Consider the following 24,068-nt stretch of genomic DNA (forward strand, 5'->3'; position numbering starts at 1 on the left):
GCAGGACGAATCGAATCAGCCTAGTGTGTTCGTAACAGCAAATAGAACATGACTGTGAGGTCGAAGTATGTACTTCGACGCAGTCTTGCAGAACTTGGATGACGCTGAAGATAATCAAGTTATGTTGTATTAGTAAATTGCGCGTCTGATACAGCAAAGCGTCCGCTGTTACCGTTAGAGGATTAAGCCAGAAAAGACGCCAAAACGTAAAACTGTTGGAGTTCTGAGGTTCCCGCACCGGCTCAGTGTGGCTTCATGGATTTTGACGGCGTCGGCTCGGTTGTGGTTATTTGAATACTGGTAAAGACGGAAGACTACGCTGGATTTCAAATGAACAAAGAGCTCAAGCTACCAAATTTTGGGAACGTTGTCGGCGAAAAGTGACCCAAATAAGGAAATTTGAAATTCGCGGCGTCACACTGTGTGGCACAGAGGCTTCGCTGCGGAGTCCAAGAAACGAAAATTTGGTGTTTGTTTCCTTCACAATTTGGTTTCATTTGACTTGGTGTTTATTTCTTTCAAACGAAGCGGTAAGCCAGGGCGGTAGGCCTGACTGGGCCTTTGTTCCCTGTTACAGGCAGCAGAACACACATCCAGCGCATGCAAAACAACAAAATACGCGGGAATATCAAATACAACTTCATATGAAATAACAGAAGATGCATTGGTTATGTACATAGAAAACAACTATGATGATACATCAATACAGTAACTGAATATTTATACATAGGAAGGATCACAAAACAATAACTTGTCCTACAGCGAGTACAACTATATAAGATATTCATTCAAGTAGTGCTTGACATTCTTTTTAAACACCTTTGCTGAAGTCGAGAATTCCACATCTAGTGGAGTTTGGTTGATGACAAATAGTACCTGAAAGATTAATCTCTGTTTCCTGTAGTTAGTTTGTGTGATAGGTACTAATTATCCACGTGTTCTCAGATGGTACATTACGGCAGGCCCGTCGGGCATAAAGTTTCTTTTGGCTAATATATTGCAGTAAACGATAATAATAAATTTGGTGTGCAGGTAGAATAGTATATTTCCTGAATAAAGTTTCTAGGCAAATCCCGTGATGTGCCATAATAACCGTCACTGGCTCTAATGGCTTTTTTTTTGCAGAACAAGCAACCTATTTAAGTTTCTAGATGAAGTGGTTCCCCACGCAATAAAATATATTTTTGAATAAACAAGAGCATAGTACATCGACATTTTGAGCCATGTGTGTGTTAAATTAGTAATTTTATAAATATGTAAGTAAAATATACTAATCAACCATTTTCTGCCAAGTGAATGAAAATAGTTTTGAACTAATGCTTTGCCATGTGTGAACTGATTCAGTGTCGCCCCATCAGTGACCCTTTAAGCATTCTGCTCTTGCATGGCCGTGCCATGCAGTCAGCACCTCGCACCGTGGTTGCGGTGCCTGGTCTCCTGCGCGACCATTTGTGTTCACTTTTAGTGCGCACGACACTGTCGACGGTGGTGCAGTATATTGCGGTCAATGCTTTGGTTTTGGGCTGTGCTGGCGCATGCGTTATTTTCGCGTGCGCGCTACCGAGTTTCCTTTCAAAAGCTTTTCGAAAGTCTGGATTTGGAAGCTGTGGCGACCTGTGTAATATGTTTTTCGTTTTATTATTTGTTTATGTACTACACGCGGCCGCGTTTACGTTTTTCGTTAGTACCCAAAACAACTTTGCGATATATATGCGGTATTCTGACCCTGCAGCAGTTGCCCGTTCAAAAAAAGTTTCGGGCGTATCACTCCACGGCTGCCGTATCGAATTATGCGGATAGCTTTTGCAGTAAAGCCTTGAAGCTATAATAACCAAACCAGGTAGCTTCTGGCAAACAGCAGAGCTAGTCACTGTTAATTGCGGCTAAATAAAATTAACGCCGAAACTCCTCTAGGAGTTGTCTAAGTATGCGTAAACGTTGTGCCTCTTGCTCATCTCCGCGCAGCCCGGTGTCATTATCAATTTTATGAAACTTGGTCCGACTAGTATAAGCGACAGCGCTGCGGCGACACGAACTGCTGCGAACGGTGGCGCAAGGTGCCTTGATGACGCGAGCAAACTACTGCAGGTGGCGGGGCCAGGTGCGCTGATGACGTTCCGATCATTATAAACCGTTATCGCTCTTGAGCGCCTTATCCATCCACGTCGAACCATTAGGAACCGTGATCAACAGTACTCCGGCGGCGGCTGCGTATGGTGCAGCCGCGCGGGCTCCATCTTGAACGCGATCTGCGATGTTGCAGAGTGCGCAGAGTCCTGATAGCTTCGTGTGCGCTGTGTTCTTGTCGCTTAGTTCGCGTTGGAGCGAGAGGCAGCACGAAGGCGCATTCGCTCGCTGCTGCGGGCCGTATCTCGAAAGCTATCGTCTTACGGGGCGGGCGGACGGTTTTCTTCGTTGGGTAGGCATAAAAATGCTTACGTATTTAATAATAATAAACGCGTAAATAGTCTTATTTACCCTCCTTACATTTTGTCTTAACCTTCACGTAACCATTGGGGTCCTTAAGTTCTCAGTCAAATGTTCTGAAAGAACGTTTGACTGTGAAAGAAAGAACATGCACTGTGTTTGTGTGTGTTCATCTTATTTTGTTACGTGATTATTGCGCTTACCGCTAGCAAGTATGCCATATCGGCTCGCCTAATTTTCAACTTAGGAAAATTCAGAAAGAAGCCTCCACGCTGACCTTGCCTCTGTACAATTTAGCTTTAGCTCTAGCGGCGGGATTCTGTTCTGCACCAACGTAAGATCTGTTCGCTCAAAGAGAACCGAGTCTCGTTGCTCTGCACGTTTTTTCCCCCTCTGACGGTGCAGCGTAGGCAGAATACGACGCACACGCAAAAGCTTCACGGCCCCGCTACGCACACGTAAGATTTCTTCAGAGTGCTCCACATGGCCAACGCACGGCCAACGCTGAATGCTGGGGCGCCAACTGGTCGACAGAAATCAAAGCACTTTCGCAGCAATGATGGCGTATTTTGTTAGGCGTAGGAACATCGAAAGGGACAGCTGATCTCAACAACGGCGAAAATTTTCCTACGACCTCGTCATCAAAGTGAGATGCGAGCCAAATTAAAGCTGATTTAAGCATTTATCTCTTGCTGTCGCGAGGGCAAGTATATTGTGAAGGCGAATTCGAATCGAAGCGAGCGGCGCGGGCTCGCAACGCCAAATCCAAAAAGTTAGCGTACGTACACGTGGTGCACGTGAAAGCGAACACCAGGTTTTCGTTTTAAAGTCGGATGTTTTCGCTTCTTTGTTTGTTTCTGCAGTGAAATGAAGTCCCTCCGATGGTGCTTCTTTTTTTTTTTTTAAACATGAGAGCTGTGCAGCAAGTAGCACTGAGTGAGAGAATGGCGCACTTGCAAGAATCGCTGTTTAAACATAGAGATTAAGGGTGCCTTTCCATATTGGTGCAAACTGCGTGTAACCCGCCGAGCTCTTAATTGCGTTCTGCACATGCGAACGTTGGACCACGCTGTGCTAGTGCTATACTGAAAGCTATATTATTTTTTTGTGTAGCCGTTGCTTATGCAAAGTTGACAGTATTTGCGCGTTTATTCCGATGACCACTATACGAAGCCGGGTCCTTCAAAAAGGTTGAAACACACTCTACTTTTGTAGGACCTCATTTTAATATTTGAGAGGTGGAAGCAAGTTAGAAATACGAGTGTGTAAAGTTTTATCAAGAATAATCTTTAAATTGTTAAAAACTAACTAGAGTTGGCACTAGTGGCCTTCGTAAAGATCAACGGTAGATGTTATAGAATGGCACTTAGAGCAGACTTAAACAAGATACATGGCACCAGTGAATCTTTATAGAATTCGCTTAAACAAGAAATAAGAAAAATGGAAAAAGTAAAGGGTGAAGTCCAACTAAACTATGCAAGCAATTGCAGTATGCACAGAGGAAAAGAAAATTACTGGTTTAGGATTTTAAGCCACATGCTCTTTTCTACAGAGCGAAGGCATGTTAACTGCCTGGGATGTTTGGGTGAAACCGACACCTTCTTTGAATGGCCACACAACCAGCGTGCGAGAATAGACGCTCGGAAGCTATAGATTTGCTGGAATTGACATGAACTCCATTGCTATGTCAGCATACATGCTTCCAGCTGGTGCGCATGCTGTGCCACGTTTTTAGTGGACAACGAGTGTCACGACGATCAATGACTGAGTTGTCAATATTTTATGCCTTGAATTGAGAGGGCATTTCAAGTTTCTGGCTTCGGAGGGCTGGGTGTCGTGTGCGGTGTTGGGGGAAGAGAGGGGAAGCGCGAGGCTCGGCATCATTCGGGACTTGGAAAAACAGTCGACAGTCGTTTACCACAGCCGCACAGTCACAGCTCGTGCGACGCCGTTCCAGTGCGATTTGAAAATTTTCGCGCCACTCCTGTCAAACTCTCGAAAACGATTAATCAAGCGGTCGATTATATGAAAGGTTGACATCGATGAAGATTAATCGTTTCGCTGGATACTTTTAATCGAATAATTGATTAATCGTTTATCGATTTTATCATCCTTAACTCTGGAGCTCCTCAAGCTTAATGCTATTGAGTGGCCCGCGTGAAGCTGTCTTTACTTTGCGCACAATGGAAAGTCTACCTTCGTTTAATTTTCTCTTTAAAAATGAAGGGAAAAATCGCAGCGAGCTCGGCACGATGAATAGGGTGGCTTGGAAACGCCGGCCCATGTCTGCAAGGCTATATACCACGTCAGAGACAAAGCAGTGTGAGCTAGGGCGCTGACGTGAAGGAGAAAGGAATCGCCAGCATTCCACAATGTGGCGCGTTTTCATCGTACATTCTCGCTTAATCGCCTCAATACCAAGTAAAATCGCTGATTTACATTCTGCCCTGGAGGAACAAATTCCCGCTGCTCAATTCCAGAAACGCCGAAGAAGAATAGAAAAAGGGACTATAATCATCATCTTCACGCGCGCACACTTGTCGCGTTCTTTCTTTCTTTTTGAAGTCGTTTTCGTAGCCAGAACGTTTCTGGCCATTTGAAGGCGTCTTCAAATGGCTAGAAACATGCTCAGTTTCAGGGTCATACCCCACAGCACTAACTTTCGTCGCCCGGACTAATCTTAGAAAGAAGGTTGGTGTCAGTTTCAATGCGATTTTTCAGACCCTGGCACAAAATCAAACAAATGTTCTTTGTCTTGTTTTTTGTCCTCTGGGAGCCGGCAGGGAACACACTTCGCGGCAACGCGTCTGATGCCCAAGCACACACTCAATATCCACTCACAAGAGCTCCCAGCTCACGCCAGCAGCTTATGAAGCCTTGCCAATTGTGTAGCGACGACTCCCGTTAATTTTTTGTCAAACCTTTTCGACAATCTCGTATGACTGATTGAAGGTCGACCGAAATGAAGACGTATTTAATGATTATTTCTACTCTTGGAACCGCCGAATCTGCTCAAGGACTCGTTTACGGCTGAGTACGCCCTCGGTAAACGTCGTTTGGAGCATTTCGCGTGCTTTTGTCGTTTTTCCAAGGAATAATCAAAATCTCTAGGAGATTAGCTGTCCGTTGCACGATTCCGCAAGAGTAGCGTTACAAGAGTTGGGACAAGTGTCACGACAAGCCCGTAAGACATTCTGTAGTGGCGTCCGTCTGGCTACTGACTCTCAAAGTGTCCAGCTACTCCCTCCCACCTTGCAGAAGAACACAGCAATACAATTACGAACAGCCGGTCCGTTTTTTTCCCCTTTTTTATGTGGGAGTCTTCCCACGTAGCTGTTATCGTGCGTCACCTGGATCTTTATGTTCCAACTTGCATGCAGGAAGTCACGGAGCACGAAGTAATTTGCACGGCTAGTCACGGAGCACGAAGTAATTTGCACGGCTCTGATCCTGTCAGGAAAACTTCAAATTGTATAAATGCGAGCTAGTTGGTACGAATCCATAGGTGAAAAAAGAGCGCGAAATAAACACTGACAAAGGAGGAACGCAGCACAAGCGCTGACCAACTGCTTGGGTTTATTGTGCTTATACACAAATATACGTTTGAAAAGAGGTTTGTGGGGAGGGAACATTATCGTGCTCTTCCAACCGCGCATGCGTCAAGTGATTAAACGTGAACTCGTAATAATGAAACTAAAATGTGCTATCAGAATAGTGGCGGAGATACCTAAGCTCTTTGTCAGTTACAACGATAGGAAGAGAGCTGACGCATGCGTCACTGTTACATATAGCGGACAGAAATGCTTCAAAAACTTGGCGCGCTGTACCTTCGCAGAACCCGCGTCTCTTGAAAAACCGGATAGCAGCCAAGGGAAGAACACAGCAGCGCTCGACTTGTGTTCGTCCCTTGTCCGTGTTTATTTCGCGCTGTTGTTTTACCGATGGCTGTCGAGATCTGTCGCTGCTGGAACTGAAATGTTCTTTATTTCCTTTTCTTTTCCTTTTTTTTTTTCGTGCTGAGATCTTGCTGAACATGCACTCAGGTATTTTACACATTGGAGGCGGTAGTTACACGAGCCTATAGAATGGGGTGACCCGAAAGCAATAAGGTGCGGTGGCCGGTATACCAAAGCAATGTGTGCAACAAACAAAGCATACAAGCCGTGGTGGGGGGCTGACAATTCTCTATCATCGCTGTTAAAAAACGACCACAAACAATCCCTCCCGACCGCGACGATAAGAGGATTGGCGGCGAGAGACTTCCCACCTTTAGTGTCTGCATCATATACTTTCCGTCTCTGCTGCACGGAATTCGTCTCTGGGGCGTTCTGGAAGCGGATCACACCGCTCTGGTGTCACATCCGCTCGGGCTTTTTCGGGCGTGCTAGCCGCAGGCTCTAGCGCGGTTGCTAACCTCCTATAGCCGCCACCGTTCTTCTCCTCCCGCCTTCGTTTGTGGGAGCTCATGCGCTTTGCAGGCTGAGCCTTCTTTTTTTTTTTTTCCCACCTTTCTTATCCCGGGCGGCTTTTCGACGACCGCCCTCCGTGTGCCGAGCTTGGAGGAAATTTCTTCCCCTCGGGTGCGTTTAATTTCTCAGGCGGGTGGTCGCGCAGATTGAGGCTGCCGCTTCGTCGGCTCCGGTTTTTTCCGATTGGTCAACGTCGTCGCCTTACCGCTCTCGTGCAGGGTGTATGCGCATTCGGGAGTCGCCGCCGCAAAAAAACCTCTCGCGGTGTGTCTCGGAGGCTCGGCGGTGTGCAGCTTTAACGCCTCTCTGGTCGCGGTTAGGGCTCTGCTTCAAATTTTGTTTCCTGACCCGCCTGAATAAATGCGCTCCCATCGGGAGAGTTTCTGGAATCCGCGGCGCTCCTATACGCTCTTTCACCCAGTGTTTTTTTTTTCGCTCTTTTAATTCTTTGCGCGAGTGTACGTTTGCTACGTATGCTCATGCCTGGGTCGCAACTTTTCGCCCTCACTGTAAGGCTCCGCGCGATCCTGAGCCAAATGCGCGCGATGCACCTTGTTTAAAGCCGGCTCCAAATGGTTGAGTGCTGTGGCGTTTTTTCATGGGGCGTAATAAGCTGGGGAGGGTTCTACCCCCCGAAAAGACAACCCGCTGGGTGGCGAAAGAGTGCGTGTTATTTCGTGTGCTGTGTGTGTGTTGCGCGGCTTTTCCACGCCGCTGTTCTTTCTGCATTTGTCGGACTTTGCGTGTGGAAATCGTGGCGTGCGCTTGCTATTGTTGCGGCATTGCCAATCTGCTGAATAATGCGTATTTCGTTTCTTTCTTTTTATTTTACCGCGTATCTCTTGTGCGCAAAAGTCGTGCAACTGCTAGGAAAGTAGTGTGTGCCGCTGAAAAAAATAGGACAAATGTTCTCGAAGATTCATCAGCCTCCTCAGCTTTTGTGCTTGTATCTTTCGTAAATCAAAGTAAGTAGTTTCACATAAAGGGCAGATAAGCGTTAGAATTTCTGTGTATTAGTTGAGGTATGGGGGGTGGGCGGAGGGGATGCCAAGTAACTGAGTGTGTACTGTCCTATCCGAAAGTTATTTAATTTGACCTCTTCTCAGTCACGTGGAGCTGAAGTTTAGTATCTGAACATTATGTTTCCCACGCAGATGCTAAACATAGCTGAAATGATGTGAAAGGGTGTTTCAGCGGCATTGGTAGCGTTTAAACCGGATACAATGGTTCTGCCTTCGCGAATCTTCGCGCAAGCTTCATTTTGTTCTTAAAGGAACATTGAAGGTGAATATTAAGACAGCGTTGACTGTTGAAATACCATCCCAGAAACCTCGAAACGCTTGTTTCTTGCGAAGAAGACTTATTTTAAGAGAAAATGCGCTCTGAAGCGTCCGCGTACCTCTAGCGCAGTTCAAATGGCCCGCCCTCCGATCGAGGAGTGGTGACGTCATGGTCTCACAGTGACGTTGCGCCGTTGGTGAGTAAAAAGGCTCCCGCAGACGGCGCTACGGCTTTCCTGCTCAAAACGCAAACGCGTGGCCAGAAAGAGAACCAAGACAGAGCCGACAGCAGCGCGAAAGCGGAACTGTGGTGGCTAGCGGAAGGGAAAGCGCGCGACGATAAGCTGGTTCCTTATTTTATGACTCCAACTTTGACGCTCGTTGCAATGGGCGACCCTGACAACGACACATTGGCTCGCGATGCTGGACTCGACTTCAGCGATTTAAGCACTGATAAACGTGACCTGCTGCTGAGGGCTCGCGCTGCCGGTGTCGTCACGTACTACTACGACGGCAACTGTATGTCATAGCTTTACATTTGTAGCTTTTCCTTCGTGAAAACCAGATGCCGCACTCACCGCCCCGTCTTCGACCTGCAGTTGTTCTTGCGCTTCGGAGAATGCAGGCAAGACCGACGGAACAGCGCTACGGGAAAGCATCGCTTTGAAAGGCACTCCACACGACTTCAATAAGTCGGCGTTGAACTCGTAATCTTCTGGACGAAAGTGCAGCGAACACACTATGAGATTTTTCGGCTCTTTGCCAACGCGCTGTGACTGAGGTACGGCACTTAACCACTTCGATCGGAGAGGTTCACTCGTTGGCACACAGTGATAAGTAACGTTGGATTCGCCGCTGCAACTGCCCTTGGCCAAGTTCCGCGGACCGTTCGCGCATCCCACGACATCACATGAACGTGGCATTCTCGCTTCCTTGTTCCAAATGCAAATATCGCGAGTCAGCAGAGCCAGCGCAGCACGGCGCGATAACGAAACAATTGAAACTCCAGAGCGCATGCTGCGCAGAGTCGTGCTAAAACGAAACCTTTCGACCACCCATACTACTGAAGGGTAACGTCAGAATGTTATTTTTTCTTAGAATCGAACAGAAGTAGACAAGTAGCATTTTCTTCCGTCTTATAACCTAGTGAAATGATCTTTTTAATACGAGTAGTCGAGCACTATAGTGACATAAATTATGATGAGGAGTGCCTCCGTCATCGGGCTAGTACCGGAATGTTGCTGGGGGGTCTCAAATTGTGTCATGCATTTACCTCAATTTCTCGGTTACTAAAGCTCTGTTCGCGATTATATTGACGCCTTAGACGTTTTAGAGCATTGCTTTGTCACTTTAACTTGACTTCATAGTAACCTTTAGTGTCCCTTGAAAGGGACACTAAAGGCAAATATTAAAGGGTCCTGAAACGGCTCGGACAAATTTTGCAGACGCATAGGCTATAGACCTTTGCACCGGAAGCCTCGAACCAGAGAGTCGGAAACGGATACCAGGCCCCCGGTAGCGAGAGTGGCTAGCGTCTCACGGTTGCCCTCTCTTGTTGGACTGTCACGCGCGCAGTTCTTGCATTGACTGCACGACGTTTTCGCGATGTTAAGGTTATCCGCACACGATATGCGAACGTCCGGGCAGCACTGCGCTGTGTGCGGTTCTAACAACCAGAAGCGCAATGCAGCAAGAAAAGTGCAGTGCAGCACGCACAATGTTCTGCAAGAGGACTCGGCTGCAACATCTAACAGTTGTATCGGTTTCCTGCCGACGCGGTACTGAAACATCGCTGGATTAGCGCTGTAAATCGTAAGGGATTCGTCCCTACGGAGTCGTCGCGCGTCTGCTCGATTCATTTTATCGACATGAAGCGGAAATTTGAGAATCCAGAGCCGATGCTTCAACTCGGATACGCGAAGAAGGTAAGATGCGCTGTGTGTGTCTCCATCATCAGCCCCTAATGTTTAAATGGGCTATAAATATGCAAATATGAGCCAACAAGGTCAAGTTTTGGCAAGCGTGATGACAGTGGTCGTTTCCGTATTAATAGTATAGGTCGTGAAGGAGCGGCGGCGCATCACTAAACACGACATCCAAGTGCCGAAGAAGGTAGGCTCACACGTTGTGTTGGCGATAGCATCGGTAATAAGCGCTCCCCTTTCATATGTAGAGGGCAGAAGAAAACCTTGTGCCACAGGCGGCCCCATCTCCCAGTCCTCCTCTGACGAATGTATGGACGACTGTCAGACTGATTTTTCGAAACGCGCCGAAGCGCGTTTAATCCCTGTTTATGTTCATCGTCAAATCGACGCCGTTCCACAATAGCACGGACTGATTCGCAGCCACGGGCGCTCAAAACAGGAAAGTTCGCGCCCTAATGAGTAAAGCGACACCTCTCAACACCGGTGATACTTGCACTAAAGGTCCAAAACGACGCTGAGGAGGCTTAAGACACGGAGAATCATAGGTCAAAGCAGCTGCACCGCTGAGTTGACGCTTGCCGGCGCTATCCGGCAGTCGCGCGCAGTCGTACGGCCGCTGCCAGCAGGACAGTTTCCGTCTCGATGCGTAGCCGATGCTTCTCGACACTGGTGAGAATAGCACGAAAGGGGCAAGACGACTCTGTGAAGGCCGAAGATACGGAGAAAAACAGATGTAGATAGCAACCAACGTTTTTAATCTGTTTGTTGATAGCAACAGCAGCGCTGAGCCGGCTGAGGCTGAGCAACGACAGTCCAGTATGGCATCGCCGCCAAGCAGACGGTAAGCGGCGCCGGTAGTCCAAATATGACGGCGCCCGTGGAAGCCTCAGTGCGAAGGTCTATAAAGCCGCAGTAAATCATTCGCACCACAATTTGTGTGAACCGTCTCATGCTGAGATGCTACAGACGATTACAAGTTACCCTCCTCCATAGCCATGCATTTTATCCTCAACTGCTTCGCCGTGTGATTGGGGCTAAGCTTCGCCTTCACTGGCTCTGCGTCAAGATGGGATGTCGTGTCGATTACTTCCGGTTGTCTTTGAGCCAGTGCGCGAAACCTCTCCAGCCTCTCCGCCAGCCGCCTGGCCGTCGATCCCAAGCGAGAGCTATCGAGGCAGCGTGCGTTGCGAGCATTCTGTCGTAGCGCGAGCGAGTCCAGTATTCCGGTAACCGCGGCGAGCTGGACTTTGTGACGGTTGGGTGGAGGCGTAAACTATAGCCCTATTGCTATTGCTGTGATGGAGCTTTGGCGTCGGCGTACATGAGCGGGCTGGTCAGTCTGCACGGTCCAGCCACCTGGTGGCGCAGACAGATCTTAAACGTCCAAACAAAGAGCTAATATTTCTCTAACCAAGTGTAAAACGTTTTAAACACTAGAGAATTTTAGTGCGTCCGGTATTCCGGCAAGCGCGGGCAGATTTTCCGGATGAGTGGGGGCGTAAACGGCAGCGGCCAGATTGGTGGTGCCAGCTGATGGTGCAAAGCTCAACCACATAAGCACAGAACCAATTACTATATTTTTTCTTAGCTGCTGGTGTAAATTTTCGACAGCAGCGTAATCGTGTTCACAATTACGCCGCTGTCGAAAATTTGCACCAGCAGCGAAGCAGCATATATTAGGTTACTGCAATTTCAGCTCTCTTTATCTGGCAAAGCTCTACGCCATCAGGCGGCTGCACCGCTCACGTTTACGCCACCGACCATCCGGCAATCCGCCCGAATCACCCCCGTTTGACGGAATAGCGGACACGCTAAAATACTCAATCTAGAAAAACAACGCGTTCAAGATTACGCTCCTGCCAAAAATTTACACGAGCAGGAAAGCAGAATACACTTGGTTACTCCTATATTATTTCTGTGTTTGGTTGAGCTCTTTGCCACAAGGTGGCTGCAACGTGCAGACAGTTCACGTTTGCGCCTCCACTCATGCCGTTAAACGCACAGGCCCAGTCCGCTTGCGCTTACCCGATTACCGGTCACGCGAGGCACTATTGTTTTAGTAATCCTCCGGCGTAAAGTGACGGCCGCAAACGCGCAAATCCTGGCGTCGATCGGATACCAACAGCCCGATGCGCGGCAGCCATGCCGGCATGCTCGTCTGCTTGCCTTGCAGAGGGACGCGATGTCGCAGCTTGACATATTGCTAGTCGCTACGTTTGCAGCCCACAACGTAACAAGGGCGAACCATGGTGCTGGCGAAAAGATTGAGACCAACACTACGCGGAGCTTTCGTCAACACGGAGCACGTTGTAACACAAGCAGACTACACTTGCTATGTGCCGGAAGTCTTGAGTGTAGTGATAAATTGTCCTTGTGCATTTTTTTTCTGTTACTTTCTTTTTTATAGAAAGAAATTAACTAACATTCCAACTATTACGAACTATATTTCTTCGCCATAAAGCTAGAAAAATTATGGATTACGAGGCCTGGGCAGCCAATTGAATAGCTCGCCCTACTGGCGTCATAAGGCCACTTCGCGTCACCTGATCAGGGGCGCCTGAAAACTCAGCCAAGGCATGCTCCGAATCGGTAGCGATGCACATTTTTAAAACCTTGTAATAAATTACGCGCTTCGCGTGGAAAACTTACATGCGTCAATTAATTACCAGAAGGATCTACCCTAACAACGACTCAGTACGTTTGTATAAAATCGTCAAAATCATTTCAGGATTCCTTCAAGTCGAGCTACATTGAAAGAATATGCTTCCGTAGTAACAAATTCTTCATTCGTAATTAAAACAATTTTTGTAAGCGAGAAAATGACGACAATAAGAAATCGGAGTGGCGCCATTTGTTGTCGACTATGGTATCTCTTATGCATGGCGTCAGCACCTCTGATTCACAGAGTGGCGGCCACCGGTCAGTGGGAACGGTATCGCTTTTCTCTGCTTACAACGGCCGAGGTGGCAACGTGAGGCACTTCACCACACTGCCGCCTCAGGCAGCGGAGGCTCAAGTGACCGTAACTTGCAACTTGAACCCAAGTAGAGCCACAGAGTAGCTCACACGAGCTGACCACCTACACCCGCCAAGCAATACGCTTCGTATATAGAGCTAAATAAAGCCTACAAAAGACATAACGACCGGTCATGTGGAGATGACGTCAGGTCATCCGCTTTGGCGCAGGCGGTTAAAATTGAGAAGCAGTAGCGGTACCTTCGACGGCAGTGTCGTAGTTGAAAAATTCATATATTGTCATGCAGAAAGCGATGATAGACTTGTACACGAATGCTGTGTCGATCTAGCTCGACTCAATACTTTCCTTCAGTGTCCCTTTAAATATGAGCCCCAAGTCCTCTCAGAGCTCGCGTGCGTGTTGTAAACGGCGTCTGCGTGCGTTGCTCAGCCGCTCCACTCGCTATACGTAAGTCAGCTATACATTCTTTCTTTGAGTCATCTCCGAGCACTTTTGTATGCTCGCATGCTGGGCCAGCCCAGTTTGCGGACGGAGGCTCCACCTGCCCACCGCCACTCCATTGCGTCCTCAAACGTGCGCCTCGGCAAGAGGGGGAATCGAAGAACGGTGGCGATGTTTGCCTGCTCCTGTCCGATCGAATGCTGAGTACCAATTTCTGTCCTGGCTTGTCTGGCTTGTTTCGAGGCAAGTGGCATCGAAAGCGCCCGCAGCCACTGCTCCTCTATATCGCTCATGCAGCCAGTACGTGCACGCATATTTGCGGAATCCGCTCGTCGAGCCGCACCGTGCGCCGGCGGCTCCTTAATCGATCGTGTTATGTGCTGCGCGTACTTCTTCTAGCGAGCACTTTAGCGTGTTGTTCAGGTATTAGGCCCTTAGCATCTCATGACGATGACATGGTGGTAGGGACAGAAGAAAGAGGAAAGGCAGGGAGGTTAACCAGAAGGACATTCCCTTCTGGTTAACCTCTCTGCCTTTCCGCTTTCATCTGTCTCTCCTGCCGTCTCATGGTCAAGCCAAGTAAGAGCGTAAGTTCACAGTGCGACACCCGGGGAAGGTGTTTTATTTTTTTAAGCTCGGTCGAGAGACATAGAATATATGCGGTCAGGTATGAAGGGTTTGAAGACATATGCACTGTGCCTAAGGAGGGCCCAGTTAACCGTGTACGTTATTTATGTAATGTCTAGAAACGCCAGCAAACTTTTTTTTTTGTTAGTAGGTAAGGCTTTTATTCTAGTGGGCGCATTTATGTTCCGTTTATCTGCTTGTGTAAAGGCTCCCACTGCGACATAATGCTAATGAAAGCTCCTTTGGAGTGCCTCCGCCAAGAAACATCGTACAAGTTAGTGAGCTTGCAATACGCTTTAGTTAAGCACAGCATTTACCTACATGATGCCGTCACTTTCGTTGCACGTTTAGGCTTTACGTTTTGGCGGCACAGTAGCGTGGTGTCCAGGATTCGTACACCTCCTTGAAATCCTTTTATTTTGAAAAAAAAAAAGATTCAAGAACCCTGAAAGCTCCTTTAAAATAAATGTCCTCCTTAAATTTCATGAAAACTGGGGTCGGGGGCGACTTTTACCTATTCAAAGCAACATGCTGCTTTGAATGGTCAAGAGCCCCATTGCGGAGTATGCATACTCCGCAACGGGGCTATGGTATGGACACTGTCTATTGGAAAACGACCCTAGATAAGTAGACTTCTGTTAATTAGACTCCGGTTAATTTGATTTGAACTGAAGGTTCCGGCCGGCGGCCATACATTTCTGTGCGAACGAACTTTATTTATTTCGATCGTGAACGTAGCCATCGCCGAATCATTCGAACTTGGCTGGTCATTATGATGTGAAGGTAAAGATTGCTGGTTTCGATTTGTTTTATCATTATTGCGACTTTCGGAGGCGTGCTGCGTGCTCTTTGCTAAAACGATCCGGTGTCCGTCCGATTTTTGCTTTGTTTAGGAGCTGTGTTGTCATTTTTACGTTCTACATTGAACTGATATAAAATGGGTGCGCGTTTGATTCACGGAGCTGTTAGAAAGGGGTAAATACTGCCAAATGAATGAGCGGTGTTTTTTTTTTTTTTTTGCCTCTTGCGTAATTTCACCTGCTGGATAATTCGACCACTTTCGTTGGTCCCGTCAGGGTCGAATTAACGGAAGTCGACTGCATTTTTTTTTTGCGAGTGTCACTATACGATTCCAATATGGCGTGTCCACATACACCAACGACAGGTTTGTTTAAAGAGTCCATGAAACGATTGGGACAAATTTTGTAGACGCGTATAGGTACAACTACAGTAAAACATTCGCGCCGCAATTTAAGTGAAGCGTGTAAGATTAGAGAGCTATGGACGATTACAACTTACCCTGCTTCCTAGCCATGCTTTTCATCTACTGGTTCGCCGAGCGATCGGGGCTAAGCTCCGCCTTCACTGGCTCTGCGTCATGATATGTGACGTCGTGTCGTCTACTTCCGGTGTCTTGGAGCCAGCGCGCGAAACCTCTCCAACCTCTCCGCCAGCCGCCTGGCCGACGACCCTCAGCGAGCGCTATCCAAGCAGCGTGTGTTGCTAGCGTTCAGTTGCAGCGACGAGCATGTCCGGTATTCCTGTAAACGCAGGCGAGCTGGACGTTTTGACGGATGGATGAAGGCGTAAACGTGAGCGGCGTGCGCGTTGCAGCCACCTGGTGGCACAGAGCTCAACCAGCAAAACACAGGGCTAGTATTGCTGTAACCAAGTGTAAAACATCTGAAACATTATTTTTAAAGCCAACGTGTTCATGATTACGCTGCCACCTAAAATTTACATCGGCAGCAAAGTAGAATACACTTGTTTATTGCTATATTAACTCTGTGTTTATCTCTTTGAGCTCTGCGCCACAAGGTGGCTGAGCCGTGCAGGACGCTCACGTTGGCGCCCCCGCCCATCCGGCAAAACGCCCAGTCCACCTGCATTTACTGGACTACCAGACATGCTAAAACTTTCAATTGCGGTAGTAATCCTCCGGCGTGAAGTGACAGCCGCAAACATGTAGATAGATCCTGGCGCCGATCAGATAGCGACAGTCCCATGCGCTGCAGCCACTCTGCTCGCAGTTGCCTCGCATAGGGACGCGACGTCGCATCTTGACATGTCGCCAATCGCTAGATTTGCAGCCCACAACTCAGCAAGGGTGATTCATGGTCTTCGCGAAAAAGAACCTTGAGACCAACACTGACTGCGTAGCTCGCGTCAACATGGAGCACGGTGTAACACAAGCAGACGACACTTGCTCTGTGCCGGAAGTGCTCGAGTGTAGTGCTAAATTGTTGTGTGTTGTCTGTTTGTTACTTTTAAAGCGCAGCTCTTACGCGCCCGTTCCTGCGGCGAGCGGCAGTGGCGTCGGCAGCGTCACCGAGCGAACGAGCACAGCGAAAGATGAAAAAGCGAACGCGGAGCGGGAGATGAAAGACGCGAGCCGCCAACGGCGGTGACCAATGCGAGCGGCCCTTTAGTGGCGTCCGCGCAGGAAACTGGTGTCACGCGGACCCGCCCGACCGCTCGATGCATACTCGTATCTGGTCTCGGCCGGACCGTTGGTTTCGTACTATCATCTGCTCGTGCTTGTTTGGTTTGCTTCGGTTGGTCTTGTTCGCGCTTATTTCGTTTGTCATGGTTTGTGATTGTTTTGTAATATGATTGTATACGCGACGCGAATAGTTTTGTACTTTCTGGAAGCCACGCGGTTCCAGTGATTACATGGAACCTTCGACGAGTCATGTAAAGAGGCCGACGCGCTTGACCTGCAGATCAGATTTTCGACGATTGGCGACTCTGCTACATGTCTCTCAAATTTTTTACCTCAATATGTCGCGAAATGAAAACAGGTATAGAGCTGCGCTCAAATTTTGGGTTAGGGAGTATCGTAATCGTCAATGGATTTTTTTTTTATATAGAAACAAATCAATGAAGTTTACAACTGTTATGAACGCTTGTTTACCATAAAGTTGGAAAAATTATCGATAACGCAACGTAGGCAACCAATCGCATAGCTCGCCCGACTGACGTCATGTGCGCCTGCTACGTTGATGGTGACGGGACGGCTGAAAATTCGGGCGAGTTGCGTCGCTGTGATTGGTAGTGATGCACATTTTTAAAACCTTATAATAAATTACGCGCTTTACGCGGAGTGCTTAAATGTCACTAAATGATCAGAAGGACCTACCCTAACGATTCAGTACTTTGTACAAAATCGTTTCAGGGGCCTGTCAGAATTGGGGGCTCAATCCCATCGCTCGTAATCAGTTGTCAAGATTGGAGTCGGGCATGAATAGAAGGTAGCTGCACCATGCCGTCGTCCAACTTATCCACGCTGAGGACGTTGATGAAGGGATGGACAGCTTCTCATTGAGAACGAAGAATATGGGTTTATTTACAGCATCTACATAAGGATGTTGCAGTTCATCAGTCTAGCATGACTGCGAGAGAAAGTGCACTGAGCCGCCGCACAACAGCGGTTTATAAACACTCGGTCCTCCCTCGATCCCAAGGGGAGGGCCGACCAGTCATCGTAAAGGAGTCGCCTTTCTGCGGGACGGCTTACACACACACTTCCTTGCGCGAGGTTCACGGTCCCCAACCGAGGTCAGACGGACTTCGCAGAGCTCGGGGCTTGTGTCAGGAAAGGTGCCTTTTATTCCCCGAGCTGACCCCCGCAGCGCGGCCGGGTGCCCATTGTCTTGCGTCTTGGACGGCGCGTGGGAAAGGGTATCGAACTACGTTCCCTCGGGGACTCCCTCGTTCACAGCAGACCAGGTTGGCGGTGGCGTGTTCAGGCACAAAGCCTGCTTCGTCGCACTCATCTTGGCTCCAGCGACGGAGAGTTGAGGACGCGCGTATTGTTCTTCACACACAGTCGACTTTGTGACGCCGTGGCTAGAGGTTTGCGGTGGCGTTCCAGGAAAGTTGCCTCCGCTGTGGCAACTGGCTGGCAAAACTTGCACTTCAACTAGCCGTTCTTAAAGGGCCCCTGAAACGGTTCGGACAAATTTTGTAGGCGCATAGGGTACAGCTTAAGTAGAACATTCGCACCACAATTTAAGTGAAGCGTTACGTATTAATGGAGTTACAAGCGATTAGAAGTTACCCTCCTCCCTAGCCATGCCTTTCCTCCTCAACTCGCTCGCCGAGCGAGCGGCGCTAAGCTCCGCCTTCACTGGTCTTGCGTCACGATGCGACGTCACATCGTCCACTTCCGGTTGTTGGAGCACGCCTCCTCCCGCGCGAGACCTCTCCGCTGGCCGCTTGGCCGTCGACCGAGAGCCATCGAAGCAGCGTGCGTTGCGAGCATTCTGTCGTAGCGCCGAAGGTGGCCGGTATTCCGGTAACCACAGGCAAGCTGGTCATTTCGGCAAATGACTGGAGGCATAAACTCAAGCTGATGAAGGAACTTCAGAGTAGACGTACGTGAGCAGCCTGATCGGTCTGCACTGTCCAGACTACTGTTGGCGCAGCGCTTAACCAGTCAAACGAAGCGCTAAAATTGCTCTAACCAAGTGTAAAACATTTTAAACATTTATAAGAACAACGTGTTGATGATTACACTCCTGCGAAAAATACACAACAGCAACAAAGAAGAATGCACTTCGTTGCTCCTACTGTGTATGGTTGAGCTCTGTGCCACCAGGTGGCTGCACCGTGCAGACCATTCACATTTACCTTTCTGCTCATCTCATGGCTCATCCCGGCGCAGTCAAGCGGCCAGACCCTGTCCCCTTGCGCTTGTGTTTGCCCTAATACCGGACTTGCGAAACGCTATTGCGTTAGTAATCTTCCGCTGTAAAGTGACGGCCACAAACGCGTAAATCCTGGCGCCTATCGGATAGCCGCAGTCCGATGCGCAGCAGCCAGTTCGCTCGTATGCTGCCTTGCAGAGAGACACGATTTCGCAACTTCACATCTTTCCAGTCGCTACGTCTGCAGCCCACAACGCAACAAGGGTGATTCATCGTGCTCACGAAAAGACTGATCGACACTGACGGCGCAGCTCTCGTCAAAGACTGCGCACGTTGTAACACAAGCAGACGACACTTGCTGTGTGCCGGAAGTGCTCAAGTGTACTAAAAAACTATTCTTGTGTATTCTCTTTAAGTTATTTTCTTTTTACAAAAACAAAGTAACTAACATTCCAACTATTACGAGCATCATTTGTTCACCATAAAGTTGGAAAAATTGTCGACCACGCGCCCTGGTCAGCCAGTCAGATAGCTCGCCCATGTGACGTCATATGGGTTATTTGCATCATATGGGTAGGGGCGGCTTAAAATTCCGCCGAGCAGTGCGCTGCGATCGACAGCGATGTGCATTTTTAAAACCTTATAATAAATTACACGCTTTACGGAGAGCACTTAGATGTGTCAATTAATGATCAGAAAGACCTACTCTAACGACTCAGTACGTTTGTAGAAAATCGCCAAAATCGTTTCAGGGTCCCTTTAACATGCCCTCCAAATCGCCGTTGCCATCGTGGAGCTAGGCAAAATTAGATCAAGTGCCCAGGCAGTGCCACCATTTCGTTGTTTTGCTAGTTGCTTCACACCGCTGCCATTATGACTCCATTTTCGAGCGCTATGCTCAGGAGTACGTACTTGGCGGAAAGTAAGTTTCAGCCATTTGGCATTAACACAAGTATTTGGGGCTGAACTTGGAAACTACTATCATGCCAAAAAGGGATTAACGTGGGAAAAGTGTATGTGTACAAATAAGGTTTGTTCCCCCCTCGAATTTTGAGTCAGATGTTCTGTCCGAACCTTGGTGGTACCAGCAGCCGAAGGCTCTGGCATACTCTTGTCGCTTACCGTTATCGCCCGCCTAAGTTGCATTTCAACGACGGAGTAACTCTAACAGGAAGTTGGTAACTCCATGTTGAAAACGTTCTAATGAGTAAGCGTTGTGCCAGATCTCTCAGATGTCGACGCGCGCGCATCGTAACTTTTCGTGCACGTATACTTGCCGTCACTTACCAGCCACGATGACTCAGTGGCTAATGACATTCTGCTGCTAAGTGCGAGGACACGGGTTCGATACCCAGCTGGAGCAGCCGCATTTCGCTTTGGAAGCCGAGGCGTTGAAAATTAATTTGGAGCCCTTCACCATGGCATACCTCATAACCCTTGTGTGCTCTTGCAGAACCCATTTTCATTTTTCCACTTGTCACTTTCACTGAGCTGCTTGATTTTGGATTCCTTTCTTGCGCTATAACCTTGTTTTTATTTGTTTGTTTGTGATCCCCTAGTACGAGATTTCGTTCGATACATATATAGTGCACATCAGCCGTGCACACGTAAGAACGCCGGTGGTTTCCGTCTTGATATCGCGAAGACACCCGCCTAATGCACTGGCTGTGGCGCCGTGCAGTGCGTTGTCGATTTCTGGTGCAGAGACCATGGCCCCTAGTTCTTGCCGGTGTTGGTATTTGGCGTCGGTCTTATGCGTCTTCTCAAACCCTATTTTAGTTCCCTTTCTTTTTCGTTTTCTTTTTCTTGTGCGTTATGGCGTATCCAGTGCAAAACAGAAACGCCCATATACGGAGTTTTCGCGGCAAGCGTGTTGCCGTGAGATGCGCGTGGCGTGGTTGCGTAGTTTTCAACGAACGGGGTATATATAAGACTCGGGAAGTCCGAACATATCCGTGGCCCGTGCTCTCTGCGGTATGCTTTTTTTTTTCCCATTAGTTTTTTCTCTCTGCACTAGTAGGCACGGTCGTTCCTCTTGGGCATGTTTAGTGAAGCGCGGACCGACCGCAAGCGTGTCGGGCAGCGTGCGCGAGCTTGCGACTGCCGTTCGAAGACCGTCGCGTCGGGCTCGTAGCACACGCGTTTACGTGGCTTCGACCCATACATTATTACGCGGAATCCATAAGAAAATGCAAGGGTAAAGAACGACAGAAAGAATGCGAGAAGGGGTGAAAATAAATATATAGATGTGGCGATGAGGTGCCGAAGGGGGGGGGGGGTATTTGGTGGATGCTTATAGCGAGCCGCATCCGACAGTGCGTGGCGGCGCCTGCACGCCGCTTTCGCAACTTGGCTGCCGTGTCCTCTTCGTACGCGCACTACTCGCATTTATGTGTGTGTGCACACCGTGGTTCGGCGAAGATGCCATATACCGCCGAATGAAATGGCAAAGCGGAGTGGTGATCGTCCGTGTCACGGTGTCTGCGGTTCGCGAAGATACGGCTATGCGTCAGCCCCTTTACCCAGTTTTTTTTAAATTTTATTTTATCTTTTCCGTCCCGTTTCCTTGCGTCGTTTCTTTTCTTCTTTTTTTTTTCGAGGTACGTGGCCCATGCAGTTTCTCGTTCGATGACCGTCAGCGTCTGCGCACTTCTACGCGGTTGAGTCTTGGTTTCGCGCTGGAGTTGTACATAGCCGATCACACGCGCCACCCTGCATTGCCGTTCTGGTTTCTGAACTTTAGGTACGTGAGTTTGTTCTTGCTGGATGGGCAAGGGAGGGTGGGGTGGCACAAGAGGAAGGAAGGCGCGGATATGATATTTGAATCGTCGTGGTGTCGGCTTGTATATAGCTGAGGTTATAGTGTTCGGCGAGTGCGGCCAAAGAAGTAAAAAAAAAAAAGCAGAGTCATATGCATCTGTTGTAGCGAACAGCTGTAGTACGTGAAGTGCGACATGCCCAGCATGACTCATCCATCTGCTCAGGCGTGTATTATGCGCGCGTTCCTTCTGCTTGCGGCATCCCCGTATACGTATGTTTTCACTTGGAAGTCAATTTGCTTTTCGTGGCGATGGCTTTGGCAGTAGCGCGCGGTATGCTCACACATACATTCACGTGCGCTGACAGTCACATGCAGATAGTGGTTTGTATGGGAGTAATGTTGGAGGAAGGCTTCTGGTTAGCAAAACAACGATTTTTGGTGTATTCATGGCTACAGTGCGAATCGCAGAAGCGCAGAATTTCCATAAGACATAATTGTGGGCTATTTGGTTATAGTCTTCATGGAATGAGGCAACGCACTTCGAAACAACGACGTAACACAGAATGAACAAGCGCTATAGCGCTGAACGAACACCAACAGCGCTCGTGTTTGCTCATTCTGTGGTACGTCGTTTCGAAGTTCGCTGCCTTATTCCATCTGAATTTCCTCTCAGCCTACATACGTTTGCCATGCAGCTGACACTTACCGTTATGTGTTGGACTCCATCAGTGCGCATGTGAATGCCAGGCTGCTCGTCTAGTTGACTGTTTCTTTTTCTTTTTTCTTGTGATGCATTTTTTTTTTCACGAAGCACAATTTACAAATCTTCACATTCAGTTTTCAAGTCAAATCATTGCGCTCTCATAATTAAGTTGCGAAGAAATGGGCACGCTCAGTATACGTTTGACATGTCTGCGATATAAAGTTCATCCAGTTTAGCCTATGCATTTATGCAGTTCGCGCTGAAAGCGTCGCCAACAAATCTTGAGATCTAGTCTAATACCGTCTTGAGGAAAGAAAGACTAAAAGAGGGGGGGGGGGGGATAAGGGGGACAATCAAGTGGTTTTATCATCTCCGAAAAGGACGTCAAGTATGAAAAAAAAACATTTTCAAGGGCTCTAATTAGAAACGCCGCGTTCATTTTTGCCAGATCTAGAGATCACGAACACAAAGAACCTTATAGTGTATCTATGTGCTCATCATCGTCATCAGCCTATTTTATGTCCACTGTCCACTGCAAGGACGAAGGCCGGCGATCTCCAATTACCCCTGTCCTGCACGAATCGATTCCAACTAGCTCCCGAGAATTTCCTAATTTCATCGCCCCACCTAGTCTTCTGCCGTCCTCGACTGCGCTTCCCTTCTCTTGGCACCCATTTTGTAATCCTAATCGTCCAGCGCGGCTATCTACCCTGCGCATTACATGACCTCCCCAGCTCCATTTTCTTTCTCTTAATGTCAATTAGGATATCGTCTATACCCGCTTTCTCTCTGATCAACACCGCTATCTTCCTGACTCCTGACGTTACGCCTAACATTCTTCGTTCCATCTCTCCTTGCGCGTACGTCCTTAACTTGTTTTCGAGCTTCTAACTCTCCGAATTCCTGCCCTGTATGTTAGCACTGGTAAAATGCATTGACTGTACACCTTTCTTTTCAATGATAATGGTAAGCTTTCAGCCAGGATCTGACATGTGTGCCGAGTGCGCTCCAACCCATTTTTATTCTTCTGTAAATTTCCTTCTCATGATCAGGGTCCCCTGTGTCTAATTGACCTAGGTAAACGTACTCCTTCACAGACTCTAGAAGCTGACTGGCGACCCTGAACTCCTGTTTCCTTGCCAGGCTATTGAGCATTGTATTTGCCTTCTGCATATAATCTTCAACCCCACTGTTAAGTTTCTCTGTTAAGGTCCTCAATAATTTGTTGTAACTCGTCTCCAGTTTTGCTGAACAGAACAATGTCATCTGCAAACAGAAGGTTGCTGAGATATTCGCCGTCGATCCTTACTCCTAAGCCTTCGCAGTTTAATAGGTTAAATACTTCTTTCAAGCACGCTTCCACTTGGCAACCGTTGGCATGCGGCAACATTCATTGCTATATCAATTCTTCTTATCTTTCGTCTGCGTATACATATTGCGAGAAAAAAAAAGGAAACGCTGTGCATAAGTAATTAAAATTACCGTGCGCGACACTGAAGGCCACACTTATGACGCAATCGAAATGCACGAGACATAGCTCTCCGCCCTGTATATTCGATAACGAGCGAAGGGATCAAGAGCGTTACTGTAATGTATTCTATACCTACATGGTTCACGCGCGTCGCACGCAGTTCGACATGATTCGGACTTCTTCTTTTTCTCTCTTTTCGTGATATTGTGTTTCAGGACGAACGCGTGTCTCCGCACTGCATGTGGAAAAGAATGTCGCATGTTGGCGGCGGCGACGGCGGTGGGAGGGGTGGGGGGGGGGGTCGGTTTCGTTGTGCCGCGACCTCGCGATGCAAATCG

The 24,068-nt window shown here is 48.3% G+C and overlaps 1 protein-coding gene across 2 annotated transcripts in view; it reads left to right on the forward strand.

The window, feature by feature from the left end:
• The window catches only part of LOC135920476 (maternal embryonic leucine zipper kinase-like), a 154,412-nt gene that overhangs the window by 73,248 nt on the left and 57,096 nt on the right, over positions 1-24,068 (forward strand). The gene's annotated exons all lie outside the window — the stretch shown is intronic.

The sequence above is a fragment of the Dermacentor albipictus genome, chromosome 1 (genome assembly GCF_038994185.2).
Source record: "Dermacentor albipictus isolate Rhodes 1998 colony chromosome 1, USDA_Dalb.pri_finalv2, whole genome shotgun sequence".
NCBI lineage: Eukaryota > Metazoa > Arthropoda > Arachnida > Ixodida > Ixodidae > Dermacentor > Dermacentor albipictus.